General features: G+C 50.2%; 1 protein-coding gene across 7 annotated transcripts in view; it reads right to left on the bottom strand.

The window, feature by feature from the left end:
- The window catches only part of nfixb (nuclear factor I/Xb), a 376,438-nt gene that overhangs the window by 9,377 nt on the left and 343,754 nt on the right, over window positions 1–23,307 (bottom strand). The gene's annotated exons all lie outside the window — the stretch shown is intronic.

Genomic DNA, 23,307 nt, shown 5'->3' with positions numbered 1-23,307 from the left:
TCACAAGTCAGCTTACGTTAACACTGCAATGAAGTTACTGCGAAAATCCCCCAGTTGCCACACTCCGGCGCCTGTTCGGGTACATATAAGAATATGCAATGACGAAATGCTTCCTACATTGTCCCTCTGTTGAATCACAGCTAACCAGCAGAGTCAAGGAATCCACTCGTCCACCAACGCCTCTACTTTCTCAGAAGACTAAGGAAATTTGGCATGTCCGTTATGACTCTCACCAACTTTTACAGATGCTCCATAGAAAGCATTCTCTCTGGTTGTATCACAGCTTGGTATGGCTCCTGTTCTGCCCAAGACCGCAAGAAACTACAAAAGGTCGTGAATGTAGCCCAATCCATCACGCAAATCAGCCTTCTATCCATTGACTCTGTCTATCCTTCCTGCTGCCTCGGCAAAGCAGCCAGCATAATCAAGGCCCCCATGTACCCCGGACATTCTCTCTTCCACCTTCTTCCGTCGGGAAAAGGATACAAAAGTCTGAGGTCACGTACCAACCGACTCAAGAGCAGCTTCTTCCCTGCTGCCGTCAGACCTTTGACTGGACCTACCTCGCATTAAGTTGATCTTTCTCGACACCCTAGCTATGACTGTAACACTACATTCTGCACTCTCTCCTTTCCTTCTCTCCTATGTACTCTATGAACGGTATGCTTTGTCTGTATAGCGCGCAAGAAACAATACTTTTCACTGTATCCCAATACATAATAAATCAAATCAAATCGACATACTTCGTCTCCAAACTGAGTACTGCCAAGAGGGAACACTCTTAAGAAATCCCCTCTGAGTGAAAAGTCAACAAGGAGGGAAGAATTTGAGGAAAATACCAAAGCTCCTTGTAATAGTTGTGAGGAATGGACGACCAACAACGTAGACAAACGGATGGGGGTTTATTTGGGGGAAAGTAACTCCATACAAGACAGAGATGATGCTGTTTCCAACTCCCACCACTCCCGGATTCCGACTGCCGGAAAGCCCATGCTCGATTCATGCATCTCATCGTGCTTGGTCATGTGACCCCCCCCCGATAACCCTCCCCTTAAAGGGACATTGAAACGTAACCCCCAATTTGATTAGTCTCTCCACTTTAACATTGTAAAAGATAGACAGAGTTGTCTGCACTTGTGTACCTGATGTCTTTATACAAGCACAGAATCCCTATAGTGCAGAAGGAGGCCATTCGGCCCATTGAGTCGGTACCGAGCACAGTCCCACCCGAGCCCTATTCCCATATCTCCACATATTTACCTTGCTAATCTCCCTGGCACTCGGGTCAATTTATCAAGGCCAATCAACCTAACCCGCACATCTTTGGACTGTGGGAGGAAACCAGAGCACCTGGAGGAAACCCACGCAGACACGGGGAGAATGTGCAGACTCCGCACAGACAGTGACCCGGGGCCGGAATTGAACCCGGGTCCCTGGCGCTGTGAGGCAGGAGTGCTAACCACTGTGCCGTCAACTTATCAACCAACATCGTGTTGTCAATGGATTTGCCGCCATATACCAGGATACTGACTAATTTCAGAATTATAAGATGTAGGAACAGAATTAGGCCATTCGGCCCATTGAGTCTGCTCAGCCATTCAATGAGATCATGACTGATCTGATGTGATAATCCTCAACTCCACTTTCCCGTCTTATCCCCATAACCCTCGAGTCCCTGACTGATTAAAAATCTGTCTGTCTCAGCCTTGAACATACTTAACGACCCAGCCTCGACAGCCCTCTGCGGGAAAGAATTCCACAGATTCACTCCCCTCTGGGAGAAGACATTCCCCCCATATCTCTGTCTGAAATGGGTGACCCCCTTATTCTGAGATTATGTCCTCTGGTCCTAGACTCTCCCACAAGGGGAAACAACCTCTCAGCATCTACCCTGTCAATGCCCCCTGAGAGTCCGATATGTCTCAATAAGGTCACCTCTCATTCTTCTAAACTCCAATGAGTCCAGACCCAACCTACTCAATCCCTCATCATAAGAAAATCCCTCCATACCCGGGATCGACCGAGTGAACCTTCTCTGGACTGCCTCCAATGCCAGTTTTCAGAACTGTTCACGGTATTCCAGCTATGGTCTAACTAGTGCCTGGTGCAGTTTCAGCAAGGTTTCCATATTTTTACACTCCATTCCCTGTGAAACAAAGGCCAACTTTCCATTTGCCTTCCCTATTCCTGCTGAACTGGCCTGCTAGCTTTTTGTGATTTATGCACAAGGATCCACAAATCCCTCTGTGCTGCAGTTGGGGCGGCACGGTGGCACAGTGGTTAGCACCGCTGCCTCACAGTGCCAGGGACCCGGGTTCGATTCCCGGCTTGGGTCACTGTCTGCACGTTTTCCCTCCATGGGTTTCCTCCGGGTGCTCCGGTTTCCTCCCACAGTCCGAAAGACGTGCTGGTTGGGGTGCATTGGCCATGCTAAATTCTCCCTCAGTGTACCTGAACAGGCGCCAGAGTGTGGCAACTCAGGGATTTTTCACAGTAACTTCATTGCAGTGTTAATGTAACTCTGCCTGTGACACTTAAAATAATAATTTCTGTAGTCATTCTCCATTGAAGTAATATGCAGCTCCTTTATTTATATCAGTAGAACCATAGAACCTTACAGTGCAGAAGGAGGCCATTTGGCCATATTGCCTCTTAGTGTCCAAAGATGTGTAGGTTAGGTGGATTGGCCATGCTAAATTGCCCCTTAGTGTCCAAAGATGTGCAGGTTAGGTGGATTGGCCATGCTAAATTGCCCCTTAGTGTCCAAAGATGTGCAGGTTAAGTGGATTGGTCATGCTAAATTGCCCTTTAGTGTCCAAAGACGTGCGGGTTAGATGGATTGGCCATGCTAAATTGCCCCTTAGTGTCCAAAGATGTGCAGGTTAGGTGGATTGGCCGTGCTAAATTGCCCATTAGTGTCCAAAGATGTGCAGGTTAGGTGGATTGGCCGTGCTAAATTGCCCATTAGTGTCCAAAGATGTGCTGGTTAGGTGGATTGGCCATGCTAAATTGCCTCTTAGTGTCCAAAGATGTGCTGGTTAGGTGGATTGGCCATGCTAAATTGCCCCTTAGTGTCCAAAGATGTGCAGGTTAGGTGGATTGGCCGTGCTAAATTGCCCATTAGTGTCCAAAGATGTGCTGGTTAGGTGGATTGGCCATGCTAAATTGCCTCTTAGTGTCCAAAGATGTGCTGGTTAGGTGGATTGGCCATGCTAGATTGTCCCTTAGTGTCAGGGGGATTAGTGGGGTAAATATGTGGGGTTACAGGGATAGGGCCTGGGTGGGATTGTGGTCAGTGCAGACTCGATGGGCTGAATGGCCTCCTTCTGCACTGTAGGATTCTATGATGAAAACATTGGCCGGAATTCTCCAGCCATTCACACCGGCGGGATTCTCCAGTCCCGCCGGCAGCGCACCCCCCCCCTCCCCACGGGTTTCCCGCCGGCCTGGGGTGACGTCAATGGGAATTCCCATTGACAGCAGCGGGACTGGATAACCCCGTCGTGAGCGAACAACCCGTCACCTCCCGCCAGCGGGAAACACGCGGCTCGGAGGTTGGAGAACCTCACCCACCGAGGGGGAACACCGTCACCCCCACTCCTGGGATTGCACCGTGAGACTTTCCTTGTTAACGTCCAGCTGAACTGACGTGCCAAAATCTACATTCCTGGCCGCTAGCGACCGAGAGGCCTGGGAAACAAGGCCGAAATATGATCCACTGGTTGGCCGGGGAAAAGCGACCAAAAACAAAAGTTCTAGAAGATTCTCTACACGTAATAAATCCCTTCAATGCTCATAAATAATTGCATCTGGACTTGGAATCTGACATTGACGTTGAGTGCCTAGTTTGAAATATTTGCGGCAAGGTGGTTTAATCTGTTTCTAATTGGCCTTGCCCTCTCGTAGCACTGCCCCGAGGTCTCTGCAGTAGATCAGCTTGCCACAAGGGGCTGCTGTTTCTCCACTCAATGCTTTCTCCACACATCACCTCACCCAGGCAGCTGGCTGTTACAAGCCGGCGGGGGGGCGGGGGGGCGGGGGGTTAGGGGGCTGGTTGATGGAGACCATTCTTCTGCCCGTTCCCCACCAGCACTGTCCCACCGGATTCGCTGGAGTGTTGACTGGGCCTCCTGGTTGTTCCTGAGGCACCTTCAATGCAAATCCTACCTGCCGTGAGGAGCCTGTAATACACACTGGTGAATCATCGCGTGAGGAGTCTGGACTGTTGTCAGTTCTCGGGTTCCGATTAATGACTTCAATGATCTCAATTCACCAGGCGGATGTGACAGGATGTAGAGCTTGATTTTACCTCCGTGTAAATGGATGGGTTCTGACAGATCTATCTATCTATGTATCTGTCTATCTATCTATATCTATCTATCTATCTATCTATCTGTCTATTGCTCTCTCTCTCTATCTCTACCTCTCTCTCTCTCTATCTATCTGTCTATTGCTCTCTCTCTCTCTACCTCTCTATCTGTCTATTGCTCTCTCTCTACCTCTCTATCTATCTGTTGCTCTCTCTCTCTCTCTCCCTCTCTCTCTATCTATCTATTGCTCTCTCTCTCTACCTATCTATCTATCTATCTATTGCTCTCTCTCTACCTCTCTCTCTATCTATCTATCTATTGCTCTCTCTCTACCTCTCTCTCTCTATCTATCTGTTGCTCTCTCTCTCTCTCTACCACTCTCTCTCTATCTATCTATCTATCTATCTATCTATCTATCTATCTATCTATCTATCTATCTATCTATCTATCTATCTATCTATCTATCTATCTATCTATCGCTCTCTCTCTCTCTCTATCTATCTTTCTATCTATTGCTCTCTCTCTCTCTACCTCTCTATCTATCTATCTATCTATCTATCTATCTATCTCTCTATTAATCTCTATCTATTGCTCTCTCTCTCTACCTCTCGCTCTATCTCTCTCTCTCTTTATCTATCTATCTCTTTCTCCCTTTCTCTCTATCTCTCTCTCTCTCTATTAATCTCTCTATCTATTGCTCTCTATCTGTCTCTATCTATATATACCTCTATCTATGTATCTACGTATCTACGTATCTATCTATCTATCTATCTATCTATCTATCTATCTATCTATCTATCTATCTATCTATCTATCTATCTATCTATCTATCTATCAAAGCCAGCTGACGTGCAGTGCATCACATATTTGGGGACTAATTCGACAATTGATGAAGGCAGGTAAAGTATTAAGGGGTATGGGGAAGGGGGGTGGGGGGAGGTTAATGGGATAAACTGCAATGGTTTAGCAGGCAGGTACAGCAAGTAACAAGGAAGGCAATGTGAGGGGAATGGAGTGGGGAAGTCTCGCTCCACCGGTACGGGGCATTGGTGAGGCCGCCCCTGGAGTACTGCGTACAGTTCTAGTCTCCTTACTTAAGCAGAGATGTACTTGCATTGGAGGCGGGTTCAGAGAGGGTTCACTAGACTGATTCCTGCGATGAAGGGGTTGTCCTATGAGGAGAGGGTTGGACCTATACTCACTGCAGATTGACAAAGGTGAGATAGGATTCTGATGGGGGTGAGGGGGCAGGTAGTTGACAGGTTAGATGCTGAGAAGATGTTTACCCTTGTGGGGAAATCTAGAACTCGGGGACACAGTTAACAACAAGGAACTTTCCATTCTTAGTTTTTATTCGTTCATGGGATGTGGGCGTCGCTGGCTGGGCCAGCATTTATTGCCGATCCCTAGTTGCCTGAGGGTAGTTGAGAGTCAACCACATTACTGTGGCTCTGGAGTCACATGTAGGCCAGACCGGGTAAGGACGGCAGATTTCCTTCCCTAAAGGACATTAGTGAACCAGATGGGTTTTTCCGACAATGGTTTCACGGTCATCAATAGATTCTTAATTCCAGTTATATTTTATTGAATTCAAATTCCACCATCGGCCGTGGCGGGATTCGAACCCAGGTCCCCCGAACATTAGTTGAGTTTCTGGATTAATAATCCCACTAATGATAATGCCACGAGGCCACCGCCTTCCCACTGTTCTTGTAATAAGAACGGATTGTTCCGACATGGAGCTACGACCAGCAGTGCTCCTGACTGCACAGGAAGTTCCCTTTTCCTTTCCTGGTGGATTGTCCACACTCGGAGAACTGCACAGATCCCAATGAATCATTTACAGGGCTCGCGATTATTGGCAGTGATTAGTTTGCAACGCTAACTCTGCCTTTTTTGGCAAAAGGGCAAAGAGCAAAGGACAAGCACTGACTAGGCTGAGGCCTCTGTAAATAAACCGAATAAGGCACTGAAACCCCAATACCAAGGCACTTCTGCAAATAATATTGGTTCCAGTGGATGTGTTAGCTGGTGGTTTTAATTAGACATTTTTCTTGATTTAAGTAAGACATTTTTTTTTAAAACTATGTTTATTAAAATATGGCTTTCCAGTTAAAGGTTACTACTGGAGATTGAAACGCAGAAATTAGCATCAATCGCTGCCTGAGCAGGTATAAAGAGGATTCAATGTTATTTAGAGCTTCCCTTACTCTGTCCCAATATTGTGTCTCAATCATTACCCTCCGGGGGCATTTATCATGTGGGTTCAAAGCGAGTTGGGGTGAGCTGTAGCATTTCATTGGGTAGAAAGGTGTGGGACAATCAAGTAAATTAAAACTCTGAGGCATGGAGTTGCCTCACATAACCCCGACAGTGCAGAAGGAGGCCATTCGGCCCATCGAGTCTGCACCGACTCTCTCTGACAGAGTATCTTACCCAGGCTCTATCCCTGTAACCCCACACATTTTCCAGGGCCAATCCACCTAACTTGTTCACCTTTGGACACTAAGGGGCAATTTAACATGGCCAATCCACCTAACCTGCACATCTTTGGACACTAAGGGACAATTTAGCATGGCCAATCCACCTAACCTGCACATCTTTGGACACTAAGGGGCAATTTAGCATTGCCAATCCACCTAACCTGCACATCTTTCGACACTAAGGGGCAATTTAGTATGGTCAATCCACCTAACGCGCACAACTTTGGACACTAAGGGACAATTTTGTATGGCTAATCCATCTAACCCACACAACGTTGGACACGAGGGGCAATTTTGCATGGCCAATCCCACCTAACCTGCACACCTTATCGTGGGTTTCCTCCGGGTGCTCCGGTTTCCTCCCACAGTCCGAAAGACGTGCTGGTTAGGGTGCATTGGCCGTGCTAAATTCTCCCTCAGTGTTACCCGAACAGGTGCCGGAGTGTAGCGACTGAGGGATTTTCACAGTAACTTCATTGCGGTGTTAATGTAAGCCTTACTTGTGACACTAATAAATAAACTTCAAACTTTGAAAGAAATACTTTTCTCAAGTTTACAGACCGTACAGTTTTAGCCAGTCCTCAGGCCTTACACAAGATCCTCAGACAGATGCCATTCACAAAACCATAGGTTTGGCCCCATTTTGGCTTTTACACAGAAACGTCACTTGTGGCTTTGCTGCACGAGGTGGTTCAAATCCTTTCAGAACTGGAACAAATCCACCAGGTTCCACCCAGTCTCCGTGGACGCTACTCTGGAAGCCCCATGGGGGAAGCTCTTGCGTTGTAAACAGGTTGTGGGCAATGGCGGGGTGGGGGGTGGGAGGGGGGGGAGGGGTGGTGTGGTGGGGGGAGGTGGTGTGGTGGGGGAGGGGGGAGTGGTGGGGGGGAGGTGAAGAAACAGCCTTTTAATCGCAAACCAGAAAGCCTTGGATTTCAACATGGCCTCCACAGGGAAATGCTTTTACCCACTGGGTTGCCAAGTTATTCCGAGAGGTGCCACATCGCAGGATTTGCTGCCTCCAACTTCCCTGCACCCACCCCTGTTAGCCACTCGAAATGTGGTAATATCTCTAGACGATTAATCCACAAACTCAGCTGATGTTCTGGGGGAGCCGGGTTCGAATCCCGCCACGGCAGATGGTGGAATGTGAATTCAATTAAAAAAATCTGGAACTAAGCATCTACTGATGACCATGAAACCGTTGTCGGAAAAACCCATCTGGGTCACTAATGCCCTTTAGGGAAGGAAATCTGCCGTCCTTATCCGGTCTGGCCTACATGTGACTCCAGAGACACAGCAATGTGGTTGACTCGCAACTGCCCTCCAAGGAAAACTAGGGATGGGCAATAAATGCTGGCCCAGCCAGCGACACCCACGTCCCAGGAATGAATAAAAAAAGTCACAGCCTCAACCAATCGGAAAATGGACAGCCTCCTCGTTATCCGATTGGAGGATTCCAGACAGCCAATCAAACACCGTGGATATTATTATTACGATTTGTTTTTTGTTTATTCTTTCATGTGACGTGGGCAAAGCCAGCATTTATTGCCCATCCCTAGTTGCCCGAGGGGTGTGTGTGAGTGTGTGTGTGTGAGTGTGTGTGTGTGTGTGTGAGTGTGTGTGTGTGTGAGTGTGTGTGTCTGAGTGTTTGTGTGTGTGTTTGTGTGTGAGTGTGTGTCTGAGTGTTTGTGTGTGTCTGAGTTTGTGTGTGCATGTGTGTTTGTATGTGTGAGTGTGTGTGAGTGTGTGAGTGTGTGTGTGTGCAAGTGAGTGAGTGTGAGTATGAGTGTGTGTGTGAGTGTGTGTGTGAGTGTGTGTGTGTGAGTGTGTGAGTGTGTGTGAGTGTGTGTGTGAGTGTGTGTGTGTGAGTGTGTGTGAGTGTGTGTGAGTATGAGTGAGTGTGAGTATGAGTGTGAGTGAGTGAGTGAGTGTGTGTGTGTGGGTGTGTGTGTGTGAGTGAGTGTGTGTGTGAGTGTGTGTGTGTGAGTGTGTGTGTGTGAGTGTGTGTGAGTGTGTGTGTGAGTGTGAGTGTGTGTGTGAGTGTGTGTGTGTGTGAGTGAGTGTGAGAGTGTGAGTGCGTGTGTGTGAGTGTGTGTGTGAGTGTGTGTGTGTGTGAGTGTGTGTGTGTGAGTGAGTGAGTGTGAGTGTGTGTGAGTGTGTGTGCGAGTGAGTGAGTGTGAGTGTGTGTGTGAGTGTGAGTGTGTGTGTGTGAGTGTGTGAGTGTGTGCGTGTGAGTGTGTGTGAGTGTGTGTGAGTATGAGTGAGTGTGAGTGTGTGAGTGAGTGAGTGAGTGTGTGTGAGTGAGTGTGTGTGAGTGAGTGTGTGTGTGTGAGTGAGTGTGTGTGTGAGTATGAGTGTGTGTGTGAGTGTGTGTGTGTGAGTGTGTGTGTGTGTGTGTGTGTGTGAGAGTGTGTGTGTGAGTGTGTGAGTGAGTGTGAGTGTGTGTGAGTGAGTGTGGGTGTGAGTGAGTGTGAGCGTGAGTGTGAGTGTGTGTGAGTGTGTGTGTGAGTGTGTGTGTGAGTGTGTGTGTGAGTGTGTGTGTGTGAGTGTGTGTGTGAGTGTGTGTGTGTGAGTGTGTGTGTGAGTGTGTGTGAGTGCGTGTGTGAGTGCGTGTGTGAGTGTGTGTGTGAGTGTGTGTGAGTGTGTGAGTGAGTGTGGGTGTGAGTGAGTGTGTGTGAGTGTGTGAGTGTGTGTGTGAGTGTGTGTGTGAGTGTGTGTGTGTGTGAGTGTGTGAGTGAGTGTGGGTGTGAGTGAGTGTGTGTGAGTGTGAGCGTGAGTGTGTGTCGGGTGGGAGCTGGGAAATGAAAAGCAGCTTTGAATCTTGGCCAGCGAGAGTTTATTTTTCAGAAATGTGAAGCAATTTTAAGGAAATCTCTCTCAGCGTCACTGTTAGTTACTCCAATCTGCACATTAACCCCATGGTTACTGAATTCACTCTCGAGCTTTGTAACTCTTTTCCCCCAGCCCTCTCCGGCACCCCCAGAATCTCTCCTCTTCCTGCCTGCGCCTTGCCCTCAATTGTCGCAAGCGTCCATTCACTCAGAATCCGGATAGTCAGTGCTTGACTATTCGACTAAGGGAGGGCAAGCAGAAGTCCGGATCTCGGCGTGACTTCTCTCTCACACACAGGCACGCAGACACACGTGAACGCAGGTGCGTGTGATCAGGATCACGCGTTGGCGCAGACCCGCGTATGTGCACCCAAGCGAACACGCACATGCCAGCACACACGCACCCGTGCCAACAGGCGCTGGTCAAGAAACATTGAGATTTCGCCACAGTGGAAGCCAGAAGCTTCCGTTGTATTTTTGTTCACAGAAGATTGGCCACAAAGCGATTTGCTACAATTCCATTTCTCTGGTTGTGTTCCCCCGGGCGAAATCCCAAAGGCATTTTCCCAGTGGGGCAGGATTTTCCTGTGTGGGCGCGACAGGAAAATCCCCCCCGCCGCCCCCCCCATGCCCCCCGTAACGGTGAGAATAACGGAATGATTCCCACCGGAACGCAATCCGCTCACACTCAGTCGCTCGTTTTGGAGAGTTATGAGTTTTGCCACGGACTGGGGGCGGTGGAGGGGAGGGGGGGTGGGGTGGGGGACGGGGGATGGGAGGGGGCAGGGGGGGGTGCTAACACGCCAGTGAGACCAGCTTCTGAGCTCTCGGATGCTGTTTTTAAAAATGTATTTGTTAGTGTCACTAAATTGCCCCTCGGTGTCCAAAGATGTGCGGGTTAGGTGGGATTGGCCGTGCTAAATTGCCCCTTCGTGCTGGGGTAAATACATGGGGTTATGGGGATAGGGGATTGTGGTCGGTGCAGACTCGATGGGCCAAATGGCCTCTTTCTGCACTGGAGGGTGTCAGTGATTCTATGGAGTTAAGTGCAGAAATAAAACTATCCTATCCTCTTTTTAAAAATCACAAGGAAACCTGTCTGATTGTCTCTTTTATGGTCACAGCACGCAAATGGTTAATCACTGGGCAACTATATCCGTCTGGTCAAACAAGGAGAGGGAGAAGAGGGGGGCCATTCAGCCCATCCTCACCTGACTATAACACTCTTCCCTTCTTCTTTAATACTTTCCTCTTTCTTCCAATCTTTATCCAATTCCCTCCTGAAGAAAAATTGAATTTCAAGCCTGGGGCCAATGATCACTTGTGGCTCTGATGCATATCTGAAACCTTCCTGCCCCACTTGGCACAGTGTAGCACCCCTTCCCTGCAATCAGGAGACTGCGTAGGGCAGTGGGCTGTGAAGAGAGAGCCCCGCCGCAGGCAAGGTCGAAGGTCATGGGCATAAATCGCCGCCAAGCCCCAAGCACAAAGTACTTCCCAGGTTGTGAGCAGCAGCAGGAGGTCAGTCCTGGCTGCCGTCTGGTTTGCTCACTTTGGGGCAACAATTAGCAGAGGCCTAAGAGAAGGCAGGTTCACTGCTAGAGGCCTACACAAGCAGGCTTTAGGCTGTCAGAGGCCTACAGCAGGCTGCAGGAATTGGCAGAGGCCTACACAAGCAGGCTTTAGGTTGTCAGAGGCCTACAGCAGGCTGTAGGAATTGGCAGAGGCCTACACAAGCAGGCTTTAGGCTGGCAGAGGCCTACAGCAGGTTGTAGGAATTGGCAGTGGACTACACAAGCAGGCTTTAGGTTATCAGGGACCTACAGCAGCTGTAGGAATTCGCAGAGGCCTACACAAGCAACCTTTAGTTTGTCAGAGGCTTTTAGAAGCAGGCCAGAGGATTTCAGAGGCCTAAAGCAGCCTGGAAGGATTGGCAGAGACATAAAGCTTGTTGTAGGAATTAGCAGAGGCCTACACAAGCAGGCTGTAGGTAGTCAGAGGCGTATGGCAGGCTGTAGGAATTGGCAGAGGCCTACACAAGCAGGCTGTAGGTAGTCAGAGGCCTACAGCAGACTGTAGGAACTGGCAGAGGCCTACACAAGCAGACTGTAGATTGGCAGAGCCGTACATGCAGGCTGGGGGATTTTGGAGGCCTGCAGCAGGCTGGAGGTTGGTGGAGTCCTAAACACGAAAGCATGGAGGTTGGCAGAGTTTCTGAAGCAGGCTGGAGAATAGGAGAGGCCTATATCAGGCTGTATGAATTGGTAGAGGCCTACACTAAAATGCATGGAGTTTGGCCTACAAGCAGACTTTGGGCTGGCAGAGGCCTGTGGGCAGGCTGTTCAGCAGAGACCTGTGTGTCTGGATCCCTCCTGGTGGGAAATGCTATTTGGCATGTAAGGATTGGACATCCTAATTTCTTTTAACAAAAAAACCCCCCTAAAAGCCGAAAATCTCAAGTTAGAAGCAAAAATAAATGCGAGTAAGTTTACTCGATCGCCTCCCACCCACCCCTCCCAACACCCCCCCCCCACCCCTACCCCCCTCCCCCCCTACCCCCCTCCCATCCCCCTGAGAGATTAACGGCCCATATCATAGGCTCCAGTCACCATGGCAACCAACTTGTAAGGATTGGACGGTGGGTACTGGCCCACGGGGTTGAGCTTTGTGGGGGGTGAGGGGGGGTGGATTGCTGATGAGCGCAGAGTGTTGTGCGACTGCCCGCACTCTGGCAGCGAAGAGACCCCCTCCTGCCACCCCGACCGTGCTGACCTCAGGTAAATCTGGCGGGTGTGCTGCGGCCAAACAGAGGGGCTGAGGGTCAGGGCCAGATGGGCAAAATGGGGATGGGCAAGCTATCTGGGCGAGATGGGGGGAGGGGGAGGCATTGGCACGGCCATTCGGTGGGAAGGCGTGGGTGTCCAACAGTTGTGCCACCAGCGTTTGGGACGACACACGGCCCGTTGCCATTTGAGGTTCTTTCAAAAACGATCCACAAACACAATGGTGGGGAAATGTTGCATATTGAATCCATTGAATATAACAAGGCAAGAGTCCAAACCAATGGTACACTGAGCGCTAATGGTTACCATTCAATACGCCTTATCTAAATGTCACAAGTTATGTGTGGTTTCACTCCACAAGCCAAGAGCTCCTCAAAAACCCATCAACATTCGTCTGCAAGCCAGTCGCAAGAGCTTCTCTGTCACTCGAGTGTAACCCTGTGTACAGCTGTTTCGCATCTCGTATTATTTACAAGTTTCAGCACTTCTCATTTAAGGGTGGATTCAAAAGCAAGAGAGAGAAATCTTGCAGCGCCAAGCGCGATGGCAGCCCTTGAAACGATGAGCAATGTAGGAAGGTGGCACGGTGGTTAGCCCTCCTGCCTCACAGCGCCAGGGACCCGGGTTCAATTCCCGGCCTCGGGTCACTGTCTGTGCGGAGTCTGCACGTTCTCCCCAATGTCTGCGTGGGTTTCCTCCGGGTGCTCCGGTTTCCTCCCACACTCCAAAGATGTGTAGGTTCAGTGGATTGGCCATGCTAAATTGCCCCTTAGTGTTCACAGATGGGCAGGTTAGGTGGATTGGCCATGCTAAGTTGCCCCTTAGTGTCCAAAGATGTGTAGGTTAGGTGGACTGGCCATGCTAAATTGCCCCTTAGTGTCTAAAGATATGCAGGTTAGGTGGATTGGCCATGCTAAGTTGTCCCTTAGGGTCATAGAAATCATAGATTCCTACAGTGCAGAAGGAGGCCATTCGGCCCATCAAGTCTGCAACGACAACAATCCCACCCAGGCCCTATCCCCGTGCCTCCACATATTTACCACACTAATCTCTCTAACCTACACATCCTGGGACACTAAGGGGCAATTTAGCACGGCCAATCAACCTAACCGACACATCTTCGGACTGTGGGAGGAAACCGGAACACCCAGAGGAAACCCACGCAGACACGGGGAGAACGTGCAGACTCCACACAGACAGTGACCCGAGGCTGGGAATCGAACCCAGCTCCCTGGCGCTGTGAGGCAGCAGTGCCAACCATTGGCTATGGATGGCGGATTCCCTTCCCGACAATCCAGTAATTTTCTACAATAAAATTTTATGTGCGGGCTGGGTTGATTGGCCATGCTAAATTACCCCTTAGTATCAGGGGGACTAGCTAGGTGGGGTTATGGGGATAGGGCCTGGGGGTGGGGGGGATTGTGGTTGGTGCAGACTCAATGGGCCGAATGGCCTCCTTCTGCACTGTAGGACTCTATCATTCTATGATTAAGCTAAGCTTGGGGGGGTGGGGGAGGGGGGTGGGGGGGAGGGTTGGGCGGGGGGGGGGGGTTGGAGGGAACAGGAGAGATGCAAATAATGCATGGGACTGGACCGCATGTTTTTGTCGGGTCACTGCTGGGGATTTGGGCATCGCTGGCACTGCCACATTCACAACCTGTTCCTTGTTTCCGAGAGAGGGGGGGGGAGGGGGGGCAGAGGGAGGGGAGTGGGGGGAGGTGGGGGTGGGGAGTGGTGAACTGCGAATGAATAGCTGCAGCCAGGGGAGTGAGTCAGAGTGAAAGAATGTTTTAGCTTGGAGTTCTGTGCCAAGCAGACTGCAGAGAGAGAGAGAGAGACAGAGAGCCAGGAGTCGGGACGGAGCGGCAACTCTCTGCAGCTTGAACAAGGCACAGCGGAGGGAGGAACAGTCGCCCTGGGTCCACACAGACGACACCAGCGTCCCTTCACTACACTTATCCTGGGAGTTGTCAGGGAGAGAGCCCCTCCCTAAACAACTCCCTCAACCCGAACCCGCAAACTGCAAGAGAAGGGAATTTCCCCCCCCCCTCCCCCCCCAACTTTTGGATAGATTCCAGCGGTGCGTTTGGATTGTGAACTGAAATTCACTTCCAGGAACTGGTGACTGGAAACAAAAAGGAAAATTCTGACTCAAGACGATCTCCCCAGTGCGATGGCGGGGTGAAGCAGATTGGCCGCGTGCTCCAAGGCCGAGGGAAGGTTCTAGGTCTGTCTCCTGGCACAGTGGGAAACAAGTTGATCTCAACCCAGATGACTGAGGTGGGGAGTGCGGGGGAGAGGGGGGCGGGGCGTGGGGGGGGGGGGGAATGGGAACAGGTGGGGGAATTCCAACTGGCCTGAGGCAGAAAACCAATTGGAGAACCAACTGGTTGTTCAGTAGACTGCGACCCCCAGAGGTCACAAAAGGTGCTAATTATATGCAAATATATGCAAATCCTTTCTCCTTGTTTTCACATTCCTGCCCCAGATTCCCGTGGAAAATTTGCTCCGCCTATGTTTCCGAAGGAAACAGGCTCCCCGCCCCCCTCAAAGTGTAGAGTCCCAACAGTGCAGAAGGAGGCCATTCGGCCCCTCGGGGCTACACCGACTCTCTGACAGAGTATCCTACCCAGGCCCCCGACCCCTCCTGTAACCCCACACATTTAGCATGGCTAATCCCACCTGACCTGCACATCTTTGGACACTAAGGGGCAAGTTAACATGGCCAATCCACCTAACCCACACATCTTTGGACACTAAGGGGCAATTTAGCATGGCCAATCCACCTAACCTGCACATCTTTGGACACTAAGGGGCAATTTAGCATGGCCAATCCACCTAACCTGCACATCTTTGGACACTAAGGGGCAATTTTCCATGGCCAATCCACCTAAACAGCACATCTTTGGACACTAAGGGGCAATTTAGCATGGCCAATCCACCTAACTCATATATCTTTGGACACTAAGGGGCAATTTAGCATGGCCAATCCACCCAACCTACACATCTTTGGACACTAAGGGGGGATTTAGCATGGCCAATCCATCTAACCTGCACATCTTTGGACTGTGGGAGGAAACCGGAGCATCCGGAGGAAACCCACGCAGACACGGGGAGAACGTGCAGACGCCACACCGACAGTGACCCCAGGCTGGAGTTGAATGCAGGCCCCTCGGTGCTGTGAGGCAGCAGTGCTAACCACTGTTCCACCGTGCCGCCCTCCACCTGATGGCTGCAACACCTCGGATGCTGGCGTAACCTGGGCGTAAACACTGGAACGCCAACGCAAATGCGGTTTCCACTGATAAGACCATAAGACCATAAGACATAGGAGCGGAAGTAAGGCCATTCGGCCCATCGAGTCCACTCCACCATTCAATCATGGTTGATTTCAACTCCATTTACCCGCTCTCTCCCCATAGCCCTTAATTCCTCGAGAAATCAAGAATTTATCAATTTCTGTCTTGAAGACGCTCAACGTCTCGGCCTCCACAGCCCTCTGTGGCAATGAATTCCACAGACCCACCACTCTCTGGCTGAAGAAATTTCTCCTCATCTCTGTTCTAAAGTGACTCCCTTTTATTCTAAGGCTGTGCCCCCGCGTCCTAGTCTCCCCTGTTAATGGAAACAACTTCCCTACGTCCATCCTATCTAAGCCGTTCATTATCTTGTAAGTTTCTATCAGATCTCCCCTCAACCTCCTAAACTCCACCTCCACCTACTGGAGGGGGGGGGGGGTGGGGGTGCTGATCGTGGGAAACACCGCATGCCCCCCCCGACTCCCCCTCCACCCCACCCTCCCTGACTCTTCCCCCACCCTCGCCATGCAATTCCTGGCAAAGATCGTGCCATAGATTGAAGAGTGTGGCGTAGTTAATGCGGGAAGGGGAATGGTAATGGCGGGAGCCTCAACTCCCTGGCTGCTTTGCCTTTCCCAAGAGAAAAGACAGATTTTTTTTCATCTGTTCAAAGAGGTTCATTGTGTGAAATGTTATTTTGTCAAGGTAATTTTCCTCTGCCTCTGACCCAGCCATAGCTGATATGTAATGATACACATCCACAAAACACATGACACATGCAGTATCCAACAGCCAGATGTTCCCGCTTGGCACGGCCCTCCCAGCTGAAGCATTCTTTTCTCCAACTCCGCATCTGACTCACTCCCATTGCTTCCCCTTTCACCCTCCCCCCCTACTCCCCAGCCCCCCCCCACCCCCCCCCACTGCCCCCCCACTCCCCACCCCCACTCCCCCCCCCCATTCCCACCCCCAACTCCCCCCCCAACTCTCCCCCCCCAACTCCCCCCCCACTCCCCACCCCCACTCCTCCCCCCCCCACTCCCCCCCCCCCCCAACTCCCCCCCCACTCCCCACCCACTCCCCACCCGCCACTCATTAGCCACCAATCCATTTTCACAACAGTGCAGAAGGAGGCCATTCGGCCCCTGGAGCTTGCATCGACAGCAATCCCACCCTGACCCCAGAACCCCACACAGAGCCATAGAGGTTTACAGCGTGGAAACAGGCCCTTCGGCCCAACTTGTCCATGCCGCCCTTATTATTATCTTTAAAACCCCGAAGCTAATATTTATCCTGCTAATCCCCCTGACACTAAGGGGCAATTTAGCATGGCCAATCCATCTAACCTACACATCTTTGGACACTAAGGGGCAATTTAGCATGGCCAATCCACCTAACCTGCACATCTTTGGACACTAAGGGGCAATTTAGCACGGCCAATCCACCTAACCTGCGCATCTTTGGACACCAAGCGGCAATTTAACATGGCCAATCCACCTAACCTGCGCATCTTTGGACACCAAGCGGCAATTTAACATGGCCAATCCACCTAACCTGCGCATCTTTGGACACTAAGGGGCAATTTAGCATGGCCAATCCCCCTAACCTGCACATCCTTGGACATTAAGGAGCAATTTAGCACGGCCAATCCACCTAACCTACTCATCTTTGGACTGTGGGAGGAAACTGGAGCACCCAGAGGAAACCCATGCAGACACAGGGAGAACGTGCAGACATGGCACAGACAGTGACCCAAGCACGGGAATCGAACATGGGTCCCTAGTGCCGTGAGTGCTAACCACTGAGCCAGCGTGCTGCCTGTAACCGCTCCTCGCTGATACTGAGAGGGGTGCCCTTGGCAGATTGGGGAGATGGCAGGAGGAGGGAGGGTGAATGCCTGAGATTTCAAACAGCTCAAATAATCTTCAACCAGGGTAATATAAATAGTTTGGGGCTCTGTATTTGCGCCCTCTGTGGGCTGTGTGCGATTGTGTAGCACTCACCCATCTGGAAGCATTTACTGTTTGAAACGTTATAAATTTTTACAATGAATCACTGGTGTAATATACATTGCATTGTAATTTCATGGAAAGTGACCTTGAAGCATGTGGACTGTCTATTGAAGCAGCTTATGTCACTCCTGGGCTAGAGCCACCTCTTCCCCTCTTTATCCCGCAATTGGGAATGTTGTCCCGCTGGAAGAATACCCATTGAGGTTAAAATTAAACCAATATCCCACATGCTGGAAAAGGGACAGGGAATGGCTTGGATGTGCACGGGTTGGTGCCGGTTCTAAAAGCTTGCATTAAATATGGGCGGCGCGGTGGCACAGTGGTTAGCACTGCTGCCTCACAGTGCCAGGGACCCGGGTTCGATTCCAGCCTCGGGTCACTGTCTGTGAGGAGTTTGCACATTCTCCCCGTGTCTACGTGGGTTTCCTCTGGGTGCTCCGGTTTCCTCCCAGGTTAGGTGGATTGGCCATGCTAAATTGCCCCTTAGTGTCCAAAGATGTGCTGGTTAGATGGATTAGCCATGCTAAATTACCCCTTAGTGTCCCAAGATGTGCAGGTTAAGTGGATTGGCCATGCTAAATTTCCCTTTAGTGTCAGAAGGTGTGTAGATTAGGTGGATTGGCCATGCTAAATTGCCCCTTAGTGTCCAAAGATGTACAGGTTAGGAGGATTGTCCATGTTAAATTGCCCCTTGGTGTCAGGGGAATAGCAGGGTAAATGCGCGGGGTTACGGGATAGGGCGGAGGGGAGGGCTTTGATGGATGCTTTGAGAGTCGGTGATGATTCGATGGACTGAATGGTCTCTTTTTGCACCGTCGCTGATCCTATAATTCTGGTTTAAGTCATCCCTTTGATGTGCTATTTTACACTTTGGCTACGTAATTAAAGGGTGATGAAAGATTGCATTGAGGATACCAATCTGAATGTGTTCGATAGGAGAACGGAAGAACAGGTCGATGGGAAAGGTTTGCAGGGATACGGCGGGAAGGGCAGGGGAGTTGGACTAACTGGATTGGGAGGTGATGATACCAAACCAGAAGGGCGGACAATCCTGATAACAGTTCTGGTCGCCACGGCACCAGAAGGATGCAGATGCTTTGGAGAGGGGACAGAAGAGGTTTACCAGGATGTTGCCTGGTTTGGAGAGTATTAGCTATGAGGAGAGATTGGATAAACTCTGACTGGAACGACGGAGGTTGAGGGGTGACCTGATAGAGGTTTACAAGATTATGAGGGGCATGGACAGAGTGGATAGTCAGATGCTCTTTCCTAGGGCGGAAAAGTTAAGTGCTGGGGGACACAGGTTTAAGGTGCGTGGGGGAAAAGTTTAGAGGAGATGTGCGAGGCAAGTTTTTTACACAGAGGGTGGTGAATGTCTGGAACGCGCTGCCCGAGGAGGTGGTGGGAGCAGGTACGATAGCGGCGTTTAAGGGGCATCTAGACAAATAGGTTGGGAATGGAAGGATACGGACTCTATAAGTGCGTACGGTTTTAGTTTAGGCAGGCATCATGATCGGCACAGGCTTGGAGGGCCGAAGGGCCTATTTCTATGCTATGAGGAGAGATTTGGACAAACCTGGTTCTGATAGAAGCTTACAAAATGATGAGAGGCACGGATAGAACGGATAGTCAGAGTCTTTTTCCCCGGAGTAGAAATGTCAATTACTGGGGTTTAAGGTAAAAGGGGGAATGTTTAAAGGAGATGTGAGACCGGGTGACACGATGGTTAGCACTGCTGCCTCACAGCGCCAGGGACCCGGGTTCGATTCCCGACTCGGGTCACTGTCTGTGCGGAGTCTGCACGTTCTCCCCCGTGTGGGTTTCCTCCGGGTGCTCCGGTTTCCTCCCACAGTCTGAAAGACGGGCTGGTTGGGCGGATTGACCCGAACAGGCGCCGGAGTGGGGAATTTCACAGTAACTTCATTGCGGCGTTAATGTAAGCCTCACTTGTGTCACTGATAAATAAACTTTTTAACTTCTTCAACTCCCCGAATGGGGCATGAACCCGGAATCGGAGGCAACTGTCCTTCCAGCGTTCCGGGCTGATGCTAAAAGGAAGTACCTGGAGCTAAACTTCTGAGAAATGGACCTCTGATTGCACTCCCAAACAGACGAGCTTTTGTCTGACGGTATATAAATAGCTCACTCTCTGTTGATCTTTGTTACATCTTGTTGCGTTGGCTCTTGCCAGCACAACTCATATCTTCAATGACTGGGAATGACAGCCAAGCCCGGGTCAGCTGCTCAGCTCTGCGTCCTGTGAGAGCCGGCAGCAAGCTCGGACATCAGATGAAGTCCAAGAGGAACGATGTCTGGGACAGATGGCTGGCGGTCTTCCCTCAGCAGCCTCTCACCCACACGAAACTGCACCCGCTGGTGCAAACCTGACACACAGCGCAACCCCCCTCCCCCGTGTTACAAAGACTGCGTGTCACGCTCGCTGTCCCGCAGGCCGAACACGCTCTGTACACGGTGGCACAGTGGGTTAGCACTGCCGCCTCACAGCGCCAGGGACCCGGCTTCGATTTCCAGCTTGGGTCACTGTCTCTGTGGAGTCTGCACATTCTCTCCGCGTGGGTTTCCTCCAGTTTCCTCCCACAGTCTGAAAGACGTGCTGGTTAGGGTGCATTGGCCATGCTAAATTCTCCCAGTGTACCCGAACAGGCACCGGAGTGTGGCGACTAGGGGATTTTCACAGTAACTTCATTGCAGTGTTAATGTAAGCCTTACTTGTGACTAATGAATAAAGTTTACTTTAAAAGAGAGTGTGTGACAACACGCAAAGAAACACACACTCTCAATCGAACATGTATAACATGCTCCGTCACAGATATAACATGTTCTGTCAAACAGGTATAACACATTCTGTTACACAGGTATAACACACGGTGTCACAGGTATAACACGCTGTGCCACAGGTATAACACGCTGTGCCACAGGTATAACATGCTGTGTCACAGGTATAACATGCTGTGTCACAGGCATAACGCATTCTGTCACAGGCATAACACACACTGTCATAGACATAACACGTTCTCTCAAGGTATAACACACTCTGTCACAGGCATAACACGTTCTCTCAAGGCATAACACATTCTGTCACAGGTATAACACGCTCTGTCACACAGGTATAACACACTCTGTCACAAGTATAACATGCTCTCTGTCACAGGAATACCACACTCTGTCACATGTATAACACACTCTGTCACAAAGGTATAACACGCTCTGTCACAGGTGTAACATGCTCTGTCACACAGGTATAACATGCTCTGTCACACAGGTATAACACACTCTGTCACAGGTGTAACACGCTCTGTCACACAGGTATAACACGCTCTGTCACACAAGTATAACACACTCTGTCACACAGGTATAACGCTCTCTGTCACACAGGTATAACACACTCTGTCACACAGGTATAACACGCTCTGTCACATGTATAACACACACTCTGTTACAGGTATAACACGCTCTGTCACATGTATAACACACACTCTGTCACAGGTATAACACACTCTGTCACACCGGTATAACACACTCTGTCACAGGTGTAACATGCTCTGTCACACAGGTATAACACGCTCTGTCACACAAGTATAACACACTCTGCCACACAGGTATAACACGCTCTGTCACACAGGTATAACACACTGCCACACAGGTATAACACGCTCTGTCACACAAGTATAACACACTCTGCCACACAGGTATAACACGCTCTGTCACACAGGTATAACACACTGCCACACAGGTATAACACGCTCTGTCACACAGGTATAACACACTCTGTCACACAGGTGTAATGCTGAAACAACCAGAACACACAGATGCCCATCTCAGCCTTGGTAGGAAGGTGGCAGAGATTCAGTGGAATGTTGCCACCAATCTTCTTGCGGAGCTGCATGGGAGCCCAGCATCGCAGCAGCATTGGAAGTAGAATGCGCGGCTGGTGTTGGGTTTAAACACCTGTGTAGGAGGTTTCAAAATGTAGGATGGAGAATAAAACACTGGCCATACAGAGCAACGGGCATTGCACAGAGGGCGAGGGATACAGGGGCTCCAGAGGGTCGATTACGAGGAGAGAGAACGTGAGTTCAGCTCGCGTTGTGTGGATTACAGACGGGAAGAAAGTAATACGGCCGATAAAGAGAGCAACTTTCTCTGCTGCTGGGGGAGGAGCGCTGGACAAGGAGTTTAACCTTGAATGCGAGCCAGACCGTTCGGGAACAGAGGCGAGGAAACACAATGTGTGTAAATCTCTCCCACCACAGATGTCAGCTCCATTAATCATTTCAGATCTGACGTCAATAGATTTTTATTTTTGCTGGCCCAGGATTCGAAAGGGATATGGGAGCAAGCTGGGTGTATCTCAGTCATCAATCCTTTCACCAGTAGAGCAGTGTAGAGGGGCTGAATGGCCTCGTTCTGTCCCTCTTTTACTATATGTTGTCCAAATTAAATGTAAGATAGAATCATAGAATCCCTACAGTTCAGAAGGAGGCCATTCGGCCCATTGAGGCGGCACTGACCACAATCCCACCCAGGCCCTATCCCCGTAACCTCACATATTTACCCTGCTAATCCCCCTGACACTAAGGGGCAATTTACCATGGCCAATCCCCCTAACCTGCACAACTTTGGACACTAAGGGGCAATTTAGCATGGCCAATTCCCCTAACCTGCACATCTTTGGACACTAAGGGGCAATATAGCATGGCCAATCCCCCTAACCTGCACATCTTTGGACACTAAGGGGCAATTTAGCATGGCCAATCCCCCTAACCTGCACATCTTTGGACACTAAGGGACAATTTAGCACGGCCAATTCCCCATACCCGCACATCTTTGGACACTAAGGGGCAATTTAGCATGGCCAATCCACATAACCTGCATATCTTTGGACACTAAGGGGCAATTTAGCATGGCTAATCCACCTAACCCACACATCTTTGGACATGAAGGGGCAATTTAGCATGACCAATCCACCTAACCTGCACATCTTTGGACACTAAGGGGCAATTTACCACGGCCAATACACCTAATCCGCACACCTTTGGACACGAAGGGGCAATTTAGCATGGCCAATCCCCCTAACCTGCACATTTTGGACACCAAGGGGCAATTTAGCACGGCCAATCCACCTAACTTGCGCATCTTTGGACACTAAGGGGCAATTTAGCATGGCCAATCCCCCTAACCTGCACATCTTTGGACACCAAGGGGCAATTTAGCATGGCCAATCCCCCTAACTTGCACATTTTTGGACACTAAGGGGCAATTTAGCATGACCAATCCACCTAACCTGCACATCTTTGGACACTAAGGGGCAATTTACCACGGCCAATACACCTAATCCGCACACCTTTGGACACGAAGGGGCAATTTAGCATGGCCAATCCCCCTAACCTGCACATTTTGGACACTAAGGGGCAATTTAGCACGGCCAATCCACCTAACTTGTGCATCTTTGGACACTAAGGGGCAATTTAGCATGGCCAATCCACCTAACCTGCACATCTTTGGACATTCAGGGACAATTTACCATGGCCAATCCCCCTAACCTACACATCTTTGGGCACCAAG

Source organism: Mustelus asterias, chromosome 19, assembly GCF_964213995.1.
Source record: "Mustelus asterias chromosome 19, sMusAst1.hap1.1, whole genome shotgun sequence".
NCBI classification, from domain to species: domain Eukaryota; kingdom Metazoa; phylum Chordata; class Chondrichthyes; order Carcharhiniformes; family Triakidae; genus Mustelus; species Mustelus asterias.
This window is presented reverse-complemented; position numbering and strand designations above follow the sequence as displayed.